Source organism: Mugil cephalus, chromosome 13 (genome assembly GCF_022458985.1).
Source record: "Mugil cephalus isolate CIBA_MC_2020 chromosome 13, CIBA_Mcephalus_1.1, whole genome shotgun sequence".
NCBI classification, from domain to species: Eukaryota; Metazoa; Chordata; class Actinopteri; order Mugiliformes; family Mugilidae; genus Mugil; species Mugil cephalus.
Window position 1 is genome coordinate 2967227 of NC_061782.1, and position 19584 is coordinate 2986810.

The window sequence follows — 19584 nt, forward strand, 5'->3', positions numbered from 1 at the left end:
CAATGCACACTTGTCCTTCAGCTTCCTTTTGAGCCCGTATTCACGCGTGGAGCCGTGAGCGGAGAATAGGAATGTGTGATTACACTGTATGGAGCTGGTGAGGGGAGTGTGTCAAAGCGTGCACCGCAGCCACACAATGTGCCTGGAGAGATTGATGTTTTTGTCATCCACCTGCTTCAAAGCTGTAAAAAAAAAAAAAGCCGGATGCAAATAGAGAAACCTAGCTAGGCAGGCTCACAAACAAAAGAGGGAGAACCTCGCCGCTCCTCTTTGCACATCTGTTTTGGAGGAATAGCTGAGGTTTTGTGTTATGACGCACACCGGACTCATATGAATGTGAGTCTTGTGCCGGGGAGCGGGGTAAGTGTTGAATGCCCTTTTTTTTTTTTTTTGTTCTGCTTGGGGAATGGGAACAATTTAAGTCTTTTTTTTTTTTTTTTGGGTGGGGGGGGGTTTGTTCTTGAATGTGATGCATCGGCACAGTGGCTGTGGGAGAAGGAAGCAGCAGCAGCAGCACTCTTCCCTCCCTCTTTCTCTCGGTCTTTCTCCCTCTCGGCTCGCTCCCTCCTTCTCGTCACAGAGAGCAAATCTGCAGGCGTGCAGCACGGCCCCGGCTTTTAATGGCATTCCAGTTTGCAAAAAAAGGGCATCAAAATGTAGCGTCAGAGGATAACAGAGGTGCATATAGGCGGTGAGCTCTCTGTCTCCTTCTCCTTCTCTCTGTCTATCTGACCGCTTCTCCCGCTCTTCCGCTGCCTCCAGCTCCGGCTCCGTCTGGGAGAGGAATGATCTATGGTGCTTTGTTTATCACTGGCCATGGTCACTTCTCTGGAACGCAATTGGCTGGAACTACACCGTGTGGGTCCTGCACCCTGCGTCTCTCCCTCCCTCTCCCTCCCTCTCCCTCTTTGAAGCGAGACACGAGCAGGGGTGCCTTGTCCGACGTCTTTCTTTTTTTTTTCATGATCTCTCTCTTCTTCTTCTTCTTCCTCTTCTCTTTCTTCGTGTCGTTTTGCATGCATCTGAATGACAATGGGACATATTGTTCCCGCGGACCGCTGATTGATTGATTGATTGATTGATTGATTGACTGAATGGCTTGGCGGCAAAAACTGTGTCGACGGGAATCTGTGCATGCCCAGTTGTAGATTTGTCGTGCGTTTTTTTGTCCCTTTTGAGCACAATTTTGAACAGCTTTATTATTTTTTACCTGGATTTGCATGACTTCTAAGCACACTGCAGCTTTTATTATCACTGCTATCTCTGCAGAGACACTTTGGTTGTTCCTAATACACAAAATTCTTGCAAATATCGTGTATGTAGTATATTGTCTTTTCCTGTTATATAGTATGTATGGTGCTGCTGCAACTGTGAAATTTCCCAGTTTGGGACGAATAAAGCATCTATCTATCTATCTATCTATCTATCTATCTATCTATCTAATAGACAAAAGCATCTTGCAGCATATTTTATCATCTGTGACAACAAACTGAGCTCACACACTTGCAACCAAACCTGCAGTCTCACTTCTATCAAAATCTCAGGTAGTCAGATTCTGCTTTCATGTTATTTAACTCCATTTTTTTTTTTTTTTTGCACAGTTTCTTATCGTCTTAAAGCTTTTTCGAGCTTTACTTTACCGGAACATAAAGCGTAAACGATGCTCGTGGCCCGGCAGCAGCAGCAGCAGCAGCAGCAGCAGCGCATACGCACCGTTATTTTTCCAGCTCCTGATTCTCTGTTAATGCACAACAACTGACGCACAAATTGAGTCGCGCGGCCGCCAACTATTTCTTTCCCAGAGTATCTTTGTGTCTCCGTGTGTGTGTCACTAGATAAGTGGGAGTGTGTGTGTGTGTGTGTGTGTTAAGTCTCAGCCCGTGGATTACAGGCCGTACAGATAGACGTGTTTCCAGACCGATGTCTGACATGAGTTGATGGGATTACACAAGGCGGGTGTCTGGCCCCCCCCACCCTCAGCGCCCGTACATACAGACACCACCCTGTACCACCCGTTTGTTTGTTCGGTGGGTGGAGGACCCACTAGGTAGAACTTTTATTGGGAGGTCACGGTGCATGTGTAGTTTTTTTAATTCAGGAAAAAAGACATTTCATGCGTTAAATCTTTATTTGATTTGAGTTGAACGAGAAACAATCGAGGATTTTCAATCAGTTGGAATCATTTTAGCTTCACTTGTAGGTTTTACAAACTGTTTAACAGACAGTCAGTCAACAGATAATTAACTGGCAGCTCCACAAACGGGAACTCGATTAAAGAGGCATGCATAATGTATGTGGCGAACGTCTCCAGCCTTTTTTTTTTTTTTTTTAAATATATTTATATATTATTAACATGAATTTAATATCAGGAAAAGTTGCACTCGACACAATTTGTCAGAAATAAACAGTAAACAGATTTATCAATATTATTTGGTGTGCATCGTGTTGAACTAAATCTTTAGAGGCCTGCGGGCAGGGAGACTGATGCAGGTCAAATTTGAGTTTGCAGAGAAAATGCACGTTCACACTTGTGTGTGTGTGTGTGTGTGTGTGTGCATCTTTGCATTAAACACTTTATTTTAATCACTAAACGCCACAGGAATTCCACCCTCCTCTATTCTCCTCCTTGACGTGCAGCAGCTTCGTCAAATCAGCGCCAACCGCATCCACTGATACCATCCAGATCGATTCATGATCTGAGCCCCGGCAGAAAAAAACCGAACGGCGAAGACGCAAGTCCACTCGAGCTGATTAGTGTGTGGAGGGTGCTTGTTAGGCATACTGTGAAGTGTGCTTGTTATATATCCAGCCCTCGCGTCTGATTACCGCTGGCGTTTTTACTACCGGCGCCTGTGCTGCAGAGACGCTGCTGGGATGTGATGCGTCCGGTGACTAATGGGTTATCGGGAAATATTAGCAGCTCCCGTTTTAAAAACAAAGAAATTAAAAATTGAGATTCGATAAATTTACAACCACGTGCACGTTCTAAATTATATTAAAATCATCCTATTTATTATCTAAATATAAATCAGCTCAATCTGATTCAACTTTCTAAATATTTTCTCACTTCCTCGTCCTTTTTTTTGCTTAAATTGTTCCAAAATTCATGCATTTCAACAGGAGAACTTGAATGTAACAGTGGTTCTGAAATGTTTTTGGCTCCATCTGACCCGTGCAGCACTGGAACGGACCGTCCTCCTTCACCGTACCGGCCCCCGAATAAAGCTTCACTTTATAGGATCAATTCTTTTATTATTGAAGTCAGTCTCAGTAGTGCAGGCTAATACATTCTACATTGATCCCTCCTCCCCACCAACCAACCACACACACACACACACATACACACCCCCCAAAAAGAAGCCCTTTATTGCCATCCCTTCCGGTGAGGCTCGCATTTGAAAAGACGATGTTGAGCAGAATAAAGATTTTACAAAGTGACTGGAGGACAAATAAGCCCGTAAACTGGGGTATTCACATTTTAGTGGGAGAGGAAGACAGGAGGAGAATAAGGAGTTCGCGGTTGCCAGCGGGCGTTTTGAATATCATTACCAGCTTTGCAGGGAGAAATTGAAATCATAAGCATAAGGAAAGTACCTGGTAATTAAAACTGTCTCGCTGCACCCGGGCTTTGATACCTGCTCGCGAAAGTGTGCGAGCGCGTTTCTTGCCTCGATGTAGATGTTGCGGCCGCGCAAATTTTTTTTTTTACCGAGGTTTGACATAAAGTAGAGGAGTGTGTTTTGCACTTTTTTTTTTTTTTTTTTTAATTCCCTCCCCACGCTCGCCAGCCCCCCCACCCCCTCCCCTGTCAGGATGATGTCTCCTGACATGTTGCAGGGAGTGTGAAATCACCGCCTCGTACTACACATTCCTCCGGCTGGACCTGTTTAGTCTCTTTCAGTTTCTTAGCCCCGGAGTGGGAGTGCGTGCATTTAAATTTATTAATCATCGTGCCACTTTCCTGAAATCATGTGCATCAGCGTTGCTTTGATTTAATTGGATCCACGCTGTGATTGCCTCCGTCGTCTTTTAGCGCGCGGCGTGTTTTTTTCGTGGCCCGCGCAGGAGCCGCAAACAGCTTGACGTGTCTGTATCAAAATCAAACCCCGAAGCGTGCGTGCCAGACCCTTATTGAACAAATTTGCACCAGTGAAGCCAGCAGTTGAGGACATTAATGATCTGGACCCACTGGGGTCTGGTGCTCGGCGCCCACAGGCTACCCGCTCAATCCCCAATCAATAGCTTTTTATTAAAATTGTTTGCGAGGCAACACAAATCCATATTGTTTTGCCTCGGACAGGGCCGCTCATGTGAAATATATCGGACATATTTATATATATTTTTTTTCCAGATGAATGCGGAAAGTGATTGGTTGATATGCATGGGGGGGAGGAGGAGGGGGAGGAGGAGGAGAACGGGGGGGGGGGGACATGGGGGCAACGGTTTGGCGTTATTGGAATATCCATTTCAACATTGATTTTCATAAGAGATGCATTTGTGATTATCTTATTTTCTCTTCCCTCAACAGGGTTGAATTACATATCATATTATCCCCGGTATTAAGGCAAAATTAATAACACAAGTAATTATAATACTTATGTCTAATGATATGCTGCGAGGGCCCTATCGATTCAGCCGAGATGCATCTGGGGGGAGATGGCTCGGAGCCGCGCCTGGCGACAGGCGAATGCCGAGTGGCAGAACGAGACGAACGCGAGCCTCCGCGTTCAGCGTCGCTTCACACTTCAAATCCAGTCTGTGGGCAGAGATTAGGCTTCGTCCGTTCACACCTGCTTTCTCAGAACGCAACCTCTGACACCAGCCGAGCCTTAGGAGCCTTTTTTTTTACCTTACACGAAGGAGACGATCAAAAATATAAAAACGCAAATAACAGCACGTTCAAGCAGATTATTTTTTGCTTTTTTGGTGTCTTTTTACTCGTTTTATTACAGCTGTGTAGATAAAATTTATGTTTCTGACTTATACTTTTAGGTTCCACACAGACAGAAACCAGTGGAGAACGTCAAACATCCGCGTTAATTTTTTTTGTTTGTTCTTAATTTATTTTAGATAGTTAGCTAGAAAGTCTGACACGTATCGTACTCTGCTTTATTCACATATACGTCATAATGACGTAGAAAAGACATCGGACTCCAAAAGAGGGGTTAAATTGTGTTGTTGTTTTTTTTTTTTCCAAATTGCAGAAAACTAAAAAATAATTAAGTTATGAGGATGAGACTTGTAAAGACGAAACCTTTGGTTTCCCTAATCCCCGCCAGAATAAAATCGCTAATAGATGATTCACAGCAGGAACATGTGCGAGTTGTTGGTGAGATAATCCACAGTGTGACTCTCGTCTCGTCGCGGCTTGAAGTCTTTTAAAGAGTCGACAATTCACCTTGATGATTCTTTAAGTTTCATGTTAAACAAACACAACATTTTTTAATTATATTTTTTGCGTCGTATTTTCAGCTGTTTTCCATCAGTTCTCTTCTTTTGGGGAGACAAGTAGTGATAGTAGTTGTGGTGATGGTAGTTGGGGGGTCGCTGCCTCTGAGCCTCTGAGGTGAGGGGGACAGTGAGCTGCAGTTGCGCACGTTCGCCAAAAGAGGGCAACATGATGTCAGAATTGTTGCCCCCCTCCACCGCCACCACTACTACTAGTACCACCACCACTCGTACCGGGCTGCCTCCCTCCTTCCACGGCCCCCAGCTCGAGCCAGTGAGCGCGGGAGGAAGGGTTGGGCTGGGGCGTGTGCGGTTGTGGGTGCTGGGTTAAACGTGTAAAGTAACAATAATTTACATTTACCCCTCGGATCCTCCTCTTCCGTCACTCTGCAGTTCAAAGCTCTCCTGTTCAACCTACCTACTCCCCTCAACCCCCGGCAACAAAGCCGGGCGGCGTAGGGGGGTGGGTGAAGATCTTCAAGGTGTCGTTACGGATGCGTCAAAAAAATAAATAGGTAAATAAAAATGAGGGGGGGTTGGATTAAAACCCCTCAACCTTCTTTTTTTACCTCTCCATCTTTGTCCGAGGCCTCAGACCTGCAGCGTTCAGGGGTCTGGACTCCACCTGCACAGTTTTTCATGTTCTGATTTGTAGATTTGATCTACACTCGCTTCCCCCTTTTTCCTTTTGGTTGAGGTGGAGCTCAGTTTATTGAAAACGGCACAAAGGAGCAGCGATGGATCACACGCTAACTGACACCTTTTGCCGTCCCTTGTTTTTTGGGCTGTATGAAAAAAAAAAAAAAACTATATATATATATATATATATATATATTCCCGCAGCCCATTTGTGCTATGATGTGACAGCATTGATGATAGGATGACAGATGTCTTACCAGCCCACCCCTCAGTGCCAACAACCGCCCACCCCTCTACCCGCCGAAACAGTTTGCCCCCCGTTCGGCTCGGAGTCGACCGCAGAGCACAGCTGCATTGCTCCAGTATGACGAAGCCCCCCCCCGTCCCCCCTTTCTTTTTACCCCTCCAAACCCTCCTGGAAGCCTTCCCTCCTCTCCTCCCCTCCAGACGAGAGAGCGATAGGCCTCTTTGGCACAGCTCTGCCTCTTTGTTCCCTGCCAGGTTGGCTGCAGGAGGCAGGGTCAGCTGCAATTCACGCTGCGGCCAGTAGAGGACGACGTGCCCCGTGTGGCGGCAGAGGGGGTGGAGGTGGAAGGGAGGGGAGGAGGGAGGGAGGAGGGCACAGGGCCTGGAGGAGCTGACACTTAACTCTTCTTATTAAAACCAGCTGCTATATCTAACGCCAGTGTTTGTCAGCAGTTATTAATAGGAGCAAGGTCTAATTGCTCGTGTTGTAATTGGTTTTACATGCAGTAGCGGTGTAGTGGTAACAGCTTTAATACATAATACTGCAGTACTGGCTGTAGAATTCATTTAAATATGTAAATCACTTTGTCACTGGACAGAAAGTGATGGAAGGGATGAATTATTAAAGGTGTTTATTACGAAGCAGAAACGCCAAATCATCGTTCGGCTACTTGAGAAATATACGTCGTCCCTCTTTTATCGTGAGGGCGCTTGAAAATGTGCCCCCTTTTTTTTTGCTCATTTTAACTCTAAAAAGGTCAGGAAACGTCCTGTGAGTAAAGTGCTTGTGCACATTTTCATCCAGAACACCTGGAACCTTCCACGTCCGCCAGTTCATTACAATTTACTGCAGTTTGTAAGAGTTTAATAACCTCTGAAGGAGCGGCACATGTGAAATTACCGTAACGCGACACGTCTCAGCTTTCAGAAGCCCAAAATGCAACGTGATTACCGTAATCCAAAATGAGCAACACGGATCTTTTAAAGGTGCTCAGTGGTCCGTGAGGTCAGGCTGCAAAATGCTAAAAGAGCTTGACGTGCTCACATGGTCATTAACGTCCAGGTTTCTGATCCTTGGCTACGTCTTTTTCGTCACATAACGTGTTGAGCTTTCGACTCACGAGATTCACGTCACGTTTGCTTCTACAATATATTATTAAAAATGTGTGAAATTCAGTTTTCCTTTTTTGTTTATTGTCATTAGGTAATAAAAATCACAGATAAATAAAAGAAAACAGAATAAAAAGTGTGATCACAAGCTCTAAATCTGTGCATGCAGGTATAAAAATGCTACAGAGATGAAGTTGCTGCCAGATGCAGTTTGTTCTGTTTTGCACGGTTGTTTCTATTGTTTCGTTGTATAAAAGCTTTTCCTAAATCTGCCTCTGTTTTGCACCTCAGGCTGCTGCACCGGCTACATGCACGCTGACGAGAAACTACTAGAACTCTACGGAGAGAAAAGTGGAACTTTTAACTTTTGCCGGTGAAAACACGCTGCTCTTGATATCTACAACCGCACAGGAAAGCTGTAAGTACATTAATCCCCTTTTATTTATTAATCCTTCAAAGAAAGTGTTTTCGTTGCAGTTGCTCCCGTAAAGCGACAGTCGCAAGGAGATAGAGTGAAACACAAACAGGATGAATTAAGATGCAGGAAAACAAAGCAAAAAGCATTTGCAACGAGTTTCATTAAACTGTTGAAGAGACTCGAGTTGTAGAGTTCGATCGTCACAGACGGGAATGAGTTTCTGTGGCTCATTGGTTGAATGAGTGTAGACCTGAAACTGGTCCAGCGCGTTGTGGAGTGGGTGGGAGGGGGTTGACTCATAGAACCTCAGCCTTGTCTGGAAGATACTGAAGATACTTCCTCAGAAACTAGAGTCGACTCTGGTTCTTCCTGTAGAGCGTCACTGTTCTTCATCTAGTCCAGTTTATGAATGCTGCTTCTGTGAGTAATTAAAGTAGTTTATACCGTATGACTGAGATAACCCCCATCATGACCAGAGGAGCAGAGTAGCATTTATATAGTAAGTAGCTGGGTTTACATGGTTTAAAGAACAGACTGGTCCAAACCGAATGAACTTTGTTTTACCAAACTGATGTAAAGTCAGAAGTAAGTAAGGTTCTGTTCTGTCTGAGCATGATCGAGTTTCCTTGTTTTTAATAACAACTCTGAAAGAACTAGACAATATCTCAAAAATAGAACTTTTTAACTGTTTAAAAAGGTGCATCAATAGCCACAGGTTTAAAGATAAAAGTGTAAAAACGATATCAGCTGCTGCCGATTAGACCAGAGACCTCCATCTTGGATCAGTCGCGAGATGTTTTCATGGTGTAAAATGGCTGTTTTTCTTAAAAGTAGAGCGTCACGTAAACATCAGATCTGAACAGATGACCTCACGTGGAATCAGCTGACCTGAAACCTCTGCATGTAAACCTGGCAGACACTGAAGGACCTCAGCTTCCTTCCTTCAGAGCGTGTCAGTGTTTGTGAATCCTGCTCCTGATAGATGCTCCTGTCAGGGATTATGACCTGGGTAGCGCCGCATGCATTTACATGTCTGACTCTGATGAGCATTGTTCAGGATTCATTTTGAATTAAAACCAGAAAGAGAGTCCCGACGGGCACGGCCAGGAGGTTTCCACATCTCTGAGATTTCCTCCCAGCTCGTCTTTGACCTCGTCCACCTGCCCCGTCGTGAGGTTCCTAATCGCAGCAGCAGGTGCGTTTAGGAACCTCCCGTGTCGAACAAACTCTCCCTCATTGCGCGAGCGCTCGGAACAAACAAACTCATTAGAAACACGCGTCCTGCTCCCCTCTTTTTTTGTTCTTTGTGATATTTTATCTAGGCTAATGTGGTATAGATATTCAGACTTCTGCTGAAGTCGTCATTTCATCCCTCACCGACGCGCACGCCGCCGCGCGTGCGCACATTTATTATTATTTTTGCCTTCTCCCTTCGTGCCAGGTTTTTGTAGAACATTTAGCTAATTGATTATCACATGCCTTGGCCTTATCAGCAAACCGTTATTTTGTAAATGAATATTCAGGAGAGATTTCTCCTCTCGTTGCCTTTGTAGTACATTATTTGTGGACAAAATATGCAAACATAGAGAAAGGCAGCTTGCTTTTCTGCCTCACTGCCTAATTACATTTTGCGCTTGCACCTATACAGAGACGCGGCGCGTATTTATAGCGGAGGAGAATGAATTCACACACTCCCCCGGCTTGCGATCGTATGCCAGGCATCTGCTTATGAAGTGGCTCTTTCTCCGGGATGGTTCTGCGAGGCCCACCCCACTTCCATCTTTCTACGAGAGGAAAACACAGAGAGAGAGAGACGGAGAGAGGAGCTTAATGGCTGCTGTCTGTTTCGCGTACCCCTCCTTCTTCCCACGGCAAACCCCTCAAAAAAAAAAAAAAAAAAAATCCACCGCCCGCCTCATCTCCTGCGTGATCAATTTGTTTATGTTCACGCGCCGCCGCCGCCGTTCTCCGTTCTCCGGCGCCATCTTTGGTGACGAAGGAGAAAGATGGACGGAGGAGAAGGATGGACGGACAGGTGGAGAAGGTGGGATGGAGGAGGAGGAGGAGGAGGAGGAGGGATCAAAGAGTGAGGATGGAGACAGGGGCGGTTTATCTGCGACATCCCTTGTCATCACATATGTAGATGTCTTTTGAAGTTTGCAGCGTGACCCTGTTCCCTCCTAATGCACCGTGCACCGCACTGACTCAAAAAAACAATATATATATAAATATATGTGAAAAAAAAAAAATAAAAACCAGAGCACCTTTCTGCGCCCAGTTAGGCTGCGGCGGCTAATCGCGCTTGGCAGAACATACTCTGCTTTAATTTTAGCCATAATGACGATGAGAGAGGCGAAATGATACTTTAAAGAGCAGAGAGAGGAGAGTGCAGGCAGGAGAAAAAAAAAAAAAAAAAAAAAATGAAAAGAGTGAGAAAAGGACAGAGAGAAGAAAAAGATAGAGAGAAGCTGTGAAGGTGATTAGTTGTACTGGCGGATCTTGGCGGTGGAGGAGGTTGGAACACTAATCCTTGCTTTGGTTGGAGACATTTTCGCGCAGTAGGTCCCTTCTTTCCGCCCCCTCTCAATTTTAAGCCCCGTGTCAAGCTCAAGCCCTTCTTTTCCAGCGCTCACTTGCTCTCATTTCCTCTGCCTTCTGGCAAGCCCTGCTATTTATAAAGAAAAATCATTTTTCTTTTTCTCTCCCTCTCCCTTTCTCCTTTAATTCTTTCCTGGCGCGTTTGATTTGCTGCCCTGCTTAGAGAAGGTGCCCAGATGAGTGGCAGCCAGCCAGGGCTCGTCTCCTCGGCCGTTCTTCCTCCCTCCTCTTCTTCTTCTTCTTCTTCTTCTTCTTCTTCTTCTTCTTCTTCCCCTCCTCTTCCTCTACCTTCCCTCGCATGTGGCTTTTAACAATTTTTACACCGAGAAGCCGCAGCCTTTTTTGCATAACCGCTGCAGCGCCGTGAATTGGCCGCGCGCCCAGACAATAAGCCGTAGATTTTTACAGTATGACATCATTTATCCAGTGCATTATTTGATTGTTTTGGCCGCTTTCTAATTTGATGGATCTCGGCGTTGTCTCTTAAAGTCATCAGCGCGCCTTCGTCCGCTTAATCTGCGCAGGAAAAAAAAAAATATATGCGCCGCTGCAGCGTCTCGAAGCTTTACTACCCCGAACGCGCCGAGCGGCGTTAATCAGAACAGCCCAGCGTGTATATATATATTGTAGCTTTGGCGGCGCCTCGCTGCTTATAAAGAAAAACTGCACTTTTCACATTTACATTCACGTCCAAACGCTTCCAGGGCCTGTCAATGCCAGGGGCCAGATATCATCCAAACTGCCATTGATTTGTTTGTCCTTTGGCCCTTTTCCACGGGTTGGGAAATGAATCACGGCTTTCTCTCTCTCCCTCTCCCTCTCTCTCTCTGGTCGTCGTCGTCGTCGTCGCTGTTGTTGTTGTTGTTGTTGTTGTTGTTGTTCTCCGTCTTGGCATCATCTCTTTAATCCATACACTCCTCGTTTTCCATAAATAACAGGGCTAGAACTCGGCTTGGACCGGCTTGTAACGCTGAGTGCTTTTGTTCTCGAACGCATGACAGCAGCGCTCGGGGTGCTTCACACACACACACATATAAACACACACATCCTTAACCACTCTTTTAAAAGGTAGATTAAATTTAGAGCGGGGAAACGGAGGAAATGCTCGTCCATATCTGCGGAGTTCAAACGTGCGGCAGCAGGGAGCAGACATCGGGGAAGTAACTCATCAGCCGTTGGATAACTCTGTATAAAAAGGTTCAACTCCAACATGAAGCCTTATTGTATTTATAACCTCTCTGCTCCTGATTCTTCCTCCACGACTTTCCAGCCTCCAAGAGTGGGCAAAATTAATTTCCCTGACCTCTGAGTGGCCCTGAAAGCATGGACATTCATTAATGCCGCCATTTTATTTCACTTAATACATATATATATATATATATATATATATATATATATATATATATATATATATATATATATATATATATAAATATATATACATATGTATATGCAACTGGATAACAAGAGCTCGGGGAATCCAAGTATAGATTTTTATTTCATGATCCGAGGGAAGTGGGGGAGGGATAAAAAAAAAGAAAAAAGAAAAGAAGAAGCTCGGAAAAATAATTAAAGGAGAATAAACAGCCACCTGGTCAGACGGAGCGGTTAAGGCACGAGCTTAAAAAAAAAAAAAAAATGACTTAAGCGGCTGGGTTGTTCTAATGAGATGCACCATCCTTATGAACATATGGAGTTCATACGACTGCGACGGTCTTTAAACAATCTGTACGTCTTTTTGTGTACGTGCTTGAACGTAAACGTAGACATATGCAGATACTTTACGTGGAGTGTATGCAGCGTTGCTGTCTTTTTTCTTTTTTTTTTTAATCTCATTACTTGCTTTGAGGACGTTTCACCAGATATATCAACTCCAACTTAAATTGCTCCTCTTGTTTTCCGTGGCGGGGGTTGGGGCCCTTTCTGGAGGCATGCATTTCCAGGGGTTGGTTTATACGCTAATGCACAACAAGGCGATTGTGCCAGGTGTGTGCCACGGACGTAAGCACTGTGTAAGCACGATAATTGTGCCACTTAGCAAGCCCAAGCTGTGTGGGTTTACCTCCAAATAACCTTCCCCAGCCATGGAATCTGTGGCCAACAGCTGCCACGTAGCGGTGTCAGGACTCGGAGCGCTGCATTTAACGTACTGTAGGTGGGTTGGGGGGGGGGATCAGATCTTGCGATGTTTAGATTTACAGATAAAAGAAGGAAGATCAGACCTTTGGATAACCCCGTAGTCCGACACGACGTGGAGCAAAAAAAAAAAAAAATCTATTTGAAATGCAAAATGTTTGGTGCCTGCGCTCAGAAATTTGGTAAATGCACGTTTCTACCTGTTCGTACTCAAAAGCACTTTCTGAGTCACAATGATGCATTTGCGTATTTGTTCACTCAAGCGCACACACCAGTTTTTAGTGTCTTGCTCAGTTACACTTACGCATGTGGTCCATGTGCCGGGGATTGAACCGCTAACAAACCCGCTAACCGCTAACTCTACTGACCTTTCAGCTGGTGATTAATTGCAACTGAGGTTCTGCGATCACAATAAAATATTTTTTGTTGTCACTGACTTTTCTTTGTAGATATTCTGGCTAAAACCAGCAGAAGCTAAAAAAAAATGTCAGCTAGTAGCTAAGCTAAGTAGCTTACTTCTTGTGACTATTTTTGTTGATCATTATTATTATTATTTTGGCTAAAATAGCAACTGAGTGGTAGAACATTGGCTAGTAACAGTAGGAACTACTATTATTATTATTTTATATTTTTCAGTTTTTCTTAAAGATACATCGTAATGGCTAATGTTTTTTTTTTAAATTAAAATGAGCATTTTTTTAGTAAGTATTAGACAACTACAGCTACAATGGTAATAAATCATTTAGCTTTTAACAGATCTTGTATTTACTTGTTAGCTCAGGAGATTTGGAATGTCAGCTATGCTAACTAGCTAATATAACTTTTCTTTGTTAAGGTTAGAGTTAGGTGGACAATAAGAACTAACTCCAGTTTTTTTATTTCCATTATTCTATCTCTTCTGTTAGCCAGGACAACGCTAAATCCCCAACAAATTGTTGAGATCAGGGGAATCAATAACTGCGCTAACTTTATTATTACTCCTACGCTTCATAGAATGGTTGTCAATGGCAACTGTCAATTGTTCTGATGTAACTTCCTTTTTTTCATCGAATCATGTAAATAACTAAAATGAACACTCAAACACACGTAACGTAAAATGCCTGAAACCGCTTTTTTAGTTTGGCCCATCCGCTAACATACAGGGGGCGGAGCTTATAACCTATACTGCAGCCTCCAGACACAAGGGGGAGCTCTACTTGCTTCAGCTTCACTTTTAAGAAGCTGTCATGGCGTCCACTTTTCATACAGTCAGTGACGTTTTCGAGCAGTCCTTAAAATCCACTGGATGACGGATCTTTTTTTTTTTTTTTACCTTTTTTCTTTTCATTTTGTCCAACTACATTTGGCCAAAGTGGAGGTTTGATTAAAACCTCGCTTTCTTTGACATTTTAGCAATACTGATATGTTCCTACATCGTAGTAATAAAGCTGAATGACTGCAACGCCATATATTTTATTACTTATGGGAAATATGCCCAAAACTACAAAAAATAAATAAATAAATAAATAAGACAATAAAAGATACAACCTGACCTCAGTTCTCCTACTCATTGTAAATATGTTAAATATTGTGGGTGTATCAGTTACAGTCCTGCAGGACATAAGTGAAAACATATGTACAGGGACGTACATTTAATCTCCCAAGACCCGAGCTTCAGTTTGGCCTGCTCTTTTATTTTCTCCAAGGTGTCTGGGATGAGTAGAATGTCCTCACAATGTGAAAACAGGGTCTATTTTTTTGTATATTGCAGGAAAAGTTGCCAATGTGTAACAATACATAAAACATATTATTATTTTAAAACCTTCGAATGAATTGCAAACAGTGAAATTCCAACGTCCTCAAATGAGTAGCTGATAATTAGCATCGTTGTAGCTCGTTGTTATTGACAGAATTTATTTAAAATTGTATGACATATCAAACTGTAAAAGTTAAAAGAAGAATGAATCAGCCCGCTGTCGTGTTGCGTATTGCCATTAGATAGCAGACTAAAGCGTCCACATATGAGGACGCAGGGTCTCAGGAGGATAATTCCCGTGGCTAGATTAGCTTTCACATACTGTATGTCTGATAATTAATTTAAATTTCTAACAGCTGGACTTTCAGATACACACTGATAGGTTTTTACATTTCCTGGCAGGAAACCTGGAAAAGGACATCCCTTCAAATTAGTCAAAATGTCACTTCAGCCAGTCAGTAATGGACTCCATAGGCGTCGGATACTGCTTTGATTGATATCCCCCACTTCACCAAACCCCCCACTCCCCCCAGGCCAGAAACCGTCCCTTTCTCTCCCAAGTAACTTTACACATTTCTTAAAAAGAAAGAAGCAAATCTCTCTTAATCCTCTCACCTTTGCCTGCTTGGTAATGGCGCAAAGTGAATAATGTGCTCAGCCTCCCTGAAAAGAAGTCATCCGATCCAGGAATACCACACACACACACACACACACACACACACACACACACATCTTCCTCCTACCCTTTTTTTAATTATTTTTTTTCCTGACTGACCACTGGCCTCTTAAAGTGATCCGTCTGGCAGCGTCCTCGCCCAACGTCCATGAAGCCGGCCGCCCGGAAGCACGCCGGACGATAAATGGAGTGAAACTTTCAGAGGTGTGAGTCAGAGGAGGTGAGGAGCAGGAGGAGGAGGAAAGAAAAAGGGAGAGGACGGGGTCAGTCTTCATCGCTTTAATGGCGGCGAGCGTGGAGCGAGGAGAGAGGGCACGGGAGGAGGAGGGAGAAAGCGGGAGAAAGAGGGAGCGCTTACTTCTGATAGATATTGATAGAGATTGTAATGAATGTGGTGAGGGCACGGCACCCTAAAGCGCTGCAGTGGTAATGCAGGGTGACAGTGTATTTGTACTAATAACCCCTTAAAAGTGGTGATAAAATACTCCACTCCCCTACTGGAGCCCCCTGATGGATGTGCTGGGAGTAATTAAACTCCATTAGGCCGCGGGTCCACTTACCGTGCGTCTATGTGTGTGCGTGTATATGTGTGTATTTGAATGTCTTAAAACACCACTACCCTCCGGGATCAGGCTATTCCAGGTAGAAGGGCAAGAAGTGTGCAGCCATTGTCTGCATGTGTGTGTGTCTGCGTGTGTGTGTGTGTGTGTGTCAGACAGAAGGCGAGAGCTGCTCCGTGTTAGTGTGTAGCGAAGCACGTGCTGCTTCAGAAGAGGCTGCGGGATGACACATACTGTACATCATTTGGATCTGTGACGCTAAGTATACAGCCGCTCTCCACTCCAGTGAATTCCCAAAGGTTGGGGAGTGCACAGTAGGTGCAGTGTCAGTGTCATTGTCATCCAACACGTTGCCTGTGTTTTGCTGTTGACAGGGAAGAAGCGCACTCTGCTTCTGCTTCTGCTGCTGCTGCGCTCGTGCTTTTTTTTTTTTTTTTTTTTTTAATACCTCAGGAGATGTTTTGACTCCACATTGAGCCAGGGGAGAAGCCTGCGGCGAGACCACCGTAACCAGGCGCGCTGGGAGCAGCCCTGCGTCTTATAGCCGTCAACGGCAAACACACACGTGCAAACAAAAGCGCGTGCACGCGTTACGCAAAGTGGCTGGTGGTCTGCAGCATCCGTGAGGTAAAATGACCAAAAAACAACAAAAAAAACAAGCCCCTTCTTCTTCTTCTTCCCCTTTTCTTTGCCCTTGTGTATTGGTTGGAGAGGCCGCGGCACCCCGGCATCTCCGTCCGATCCTTTCGCCCGCGTCTCTCGTCTTTTAATGACCCTCCTGGGATCCCTTACCTGATGGGCCAGCTCGGAGCCAAGCGTGTCCAGGTGCTACAAACATAAGCATTTCATTAAAAATTTAAAGCCGGCGTTTTCGCAAGCGAAAAAGTCGACTGAAAAAAAGAGGAGAAAGAGGAGAACGCACGCTGGGGGGGACGAATAAGGAGACGATCTGGCACGGCTCCAAAACTACATGTATATAAGCTTCTCCTCCTCCTCCTCCTCCTTCCTCCACCCCGTCTCTAATCACACTCTGACTTTACTTGACCTTTCTGCGGCTAATTAGTCGGCTCGCATTCTGAAAAGCATTCTGGGTAGCGCGTCTCCAGCGAAGGCGACGGTGACGACGACGACGACGACGACGACGCTGCCGCGTTTCCACGCAAATGCACCGGTGATTAATTCACGGTGGCGCTTTTTGTCTTTTTTTTCCCGCAAAAAAAAAAAAAGCAAAACACAAACAAACAAACTATAAAACACCGTTGGTTTCCTGTGGGTGAGAGTATATCGTCACAGAACGCTGTATCTCTCAGCTCACTGAGGAATTAGTCGAATCTATTTTTTGCTCCATCGTGTTTTTGTTTTTTTTTTTTTGCAGAAACCCTCCGCGGTCACGGTCTTTTGAATAATTATCGTCATTTCGTATCAGTTCAGCGGCTGTAAACGCCTGCTCCTTCAATAAAAAGCGAATGTACGAGGGTGCTGTTTACACTTACAAATAATTAAACTAATAGCAGTTATTTCTCTCGTGGGGGAAATCACAGTTGATTGGCTGGAATAAAATGATGAATGATTTTTTTTTTCTTTCTTTACGTTATTACTTTTTCTTTTGTCAAATGTCGCGTTCTCGCAACGGTCGGAGGGGGAAAAAAAAAAGCCTTTGTTTGTGCGCCAACATCTGGATGTGACTCAAGTCCTGAGCTGATGTCTGTGCTTGGCGGCTTGACGTGTGCCTTCAGGTGCATAGTGTTCTCCATTTCACGCATAAAAGAGTTAGCTTAGCACGCGCACGCTCGCTTACACACACACACACACTCGTGCAAAGAGGACGTATGCAAAACATCCACCCACGTGCACAGACGCGACGGGGAGACCGGAGAGGTAAAAGCAGGTGTGCATGCGTGTGTGTGTCGGATGCTCAAAGTGACTGTGTGTGTGTGTGTGTGTGTGTGTGTGTGATGTATCAGTGTGCGCTGCCTCATTATTACAACTTACATCTGCTGTTTTTGAGTTTTAATAATTGATCCTTCCTGCAGCCGAGGAAAGGGAACGTTTGGAGCACTTACGGCGGGTTCCAGTGGACGAGAATTCTGCTCATACAGCAGCTTAATTAGTGTTGTCATTAGCGGCGCTAATACACGTCGTCGCGTTCGCGGCCACATACAATTTAACAGAAATTTCTGTTTCGCAGCCGGCGCGCGTGTTTGCACGAGGAGCCGCAGACGCATCGACGCGTTCGGTTTAGAGAAATTTTCTTTTCGGTTTAGCCTGTAGAATCATCAGGTTAAGTCCTTTAAATAACACATTTAAATATAATTTGAACATGTTGAAATCTTGAAATAAAATTAAAAAAAATAGTTCATCCGTTAAATATCTGGGAAAAAAATATATATATAGTAATTTTGGTTTATTTCTAGTCAGATTCAGGTATAGTTGTTGTAGTTTAGTGTTAATCATAAATAACATTCCCTTTGTGTTTTATGAATTATTTTTTTTATGAATGTGGATTTAAAAACAAAAAAAAAAATAGAAAAGGTCGATAAAATCTGACCCTTTACTAGAAAACTAATAATAAGACCCAAAGAATCAATTATAAGCTATTCATTAACACACACACACACACACACACACACACACACACACACACACACATGATTTAATGGGTCTAAAATGTTGATCTGAGATTCACCCTGAGCCTCTGGATCTGGAACTACCCGTGTTATTTCGTGAGGTGCATGTTTTTCAGTCGCTCGTTGTCATTGTTGGTTTAATTTGCTGAGCTCCTTCATAACAGGCATCGATCGCTCACCGAGCCACCAGCCGTGCACGCTGCACGAGCCCCCACCCCACCCCCCCACCCCCGACACCACCACCGCCACCACCACCACCACAACTCACACCGCCCCTCGTTCCAGAACTGGTACACCGTGTTCCATCAAATACCGATTCATCTCCTCGCGGCGCTCAGACGCCTCGAACAAACCCCGAAACGCATTTTCAGCTTCTCACCCCGCTGCTCAAGGAAATACCTGCTATTCTCCATCAAACATGCATCAATTAAGTGTTGATGTGAGGAGAAAGGACAATCCATAGTTTGGAGGATTTATTCAATTTGCATCCGTAATTGCGTGCAATTTACAAACTCATTATTTTACAATTTAGTGCGTTTAACAGCAGCTGGAGGGCAGATAATGGTCGGGCTATAGGGGGCTAACGCAGGCCCCAGATGGGCCCTCCCAAACAACCACCACGTTCATCAGCGCGACTTTAAAAAGTCAGATTTCAGCAGAGGAAAGTCTGAACGATAACATGATGATGACGATGATGATGATAAGAGAAAAAAAAAAGAAGAAGAAGAAGAAGAAGAAGGCCGATGATACCGGGAATGAGGCAGCTTCTGGGAATGCGTGTGATTATATTTTTACAACATGATAGGGATAATGTGCAAGATATCAGCTCTGAATAATTCATAGCTCACGTGCAATCAGACGGCATCGATCGCTTTTAATTGAGCTTTGATCGAAATATTTGTTTTAATGTTTAATGACGAGTGTCGGTTCGGCTGGTGATAGGAAACAGGCTGAGACGTTCGAGACTCCCAAGTTTCCAGCAGGTTTCTGTGAAACCGCTTTACTCACCGATTCTTTGAAGGTGACATAACCACGCAGCCTGTTTTTTTTTTTTTTATTATTACATTTGGCACGAGCCGTGAAAAAGGTCTGGAGCGACGGATGGCGGCTCGCTGCTTTTTTGAGGCCCTTCAGGATTTGGGGGTTTGATCTTAGGTGGAAAAACGTTAATAAAGTCCAAGGATTTTACTTATTTATTTATTTATTTATTAATTAATTCTCCAGCGCGTGACGCTTTATTTAAATCCGGATTGTGTTTCGCGACGGCCTCTCCCGTCCTCTAACTCTCATAACTGATTGTTTACTGAGTGCTTTCCACTTTTTCTTTTTCTTTTTCTTTTTTTTTTTTCCTCCACCATCCTGTAGCCTGTAAGTATAAAATTTTAATTAGG

The 19584-nt window shown here is 44.2% G+C and overlaps 1 long non-coding RNA gene across 4 annotated transcripts in view; it reads left to right on the forward strand.

Moving 5' to 3' along the window:
* The first annotated feature begins 220 nt into the window (after positions 1-220).
* The window catches only part of LOC125019305, a 275637-nt gene continuing 256273 nt past the window's right edge, over positions 221-19584 (forward strand). For 3 of the 4 annotated variants that reach the window (XR_007114052.1, XR_007114054.1, XR_007114051.1), the window contains exons 1-2: positions 461-691; positions 7735-7861. This is a non-coding gene — a long non-coding RNA (uncharacterized LOC125019305). Of the gene's footprint in view, positions 361-460; positions 692-7734; positions 7862-19584 lie in introns of those variants that run through there. The other variant, XR_007114053.1, reaches the window with a different exon arrangement.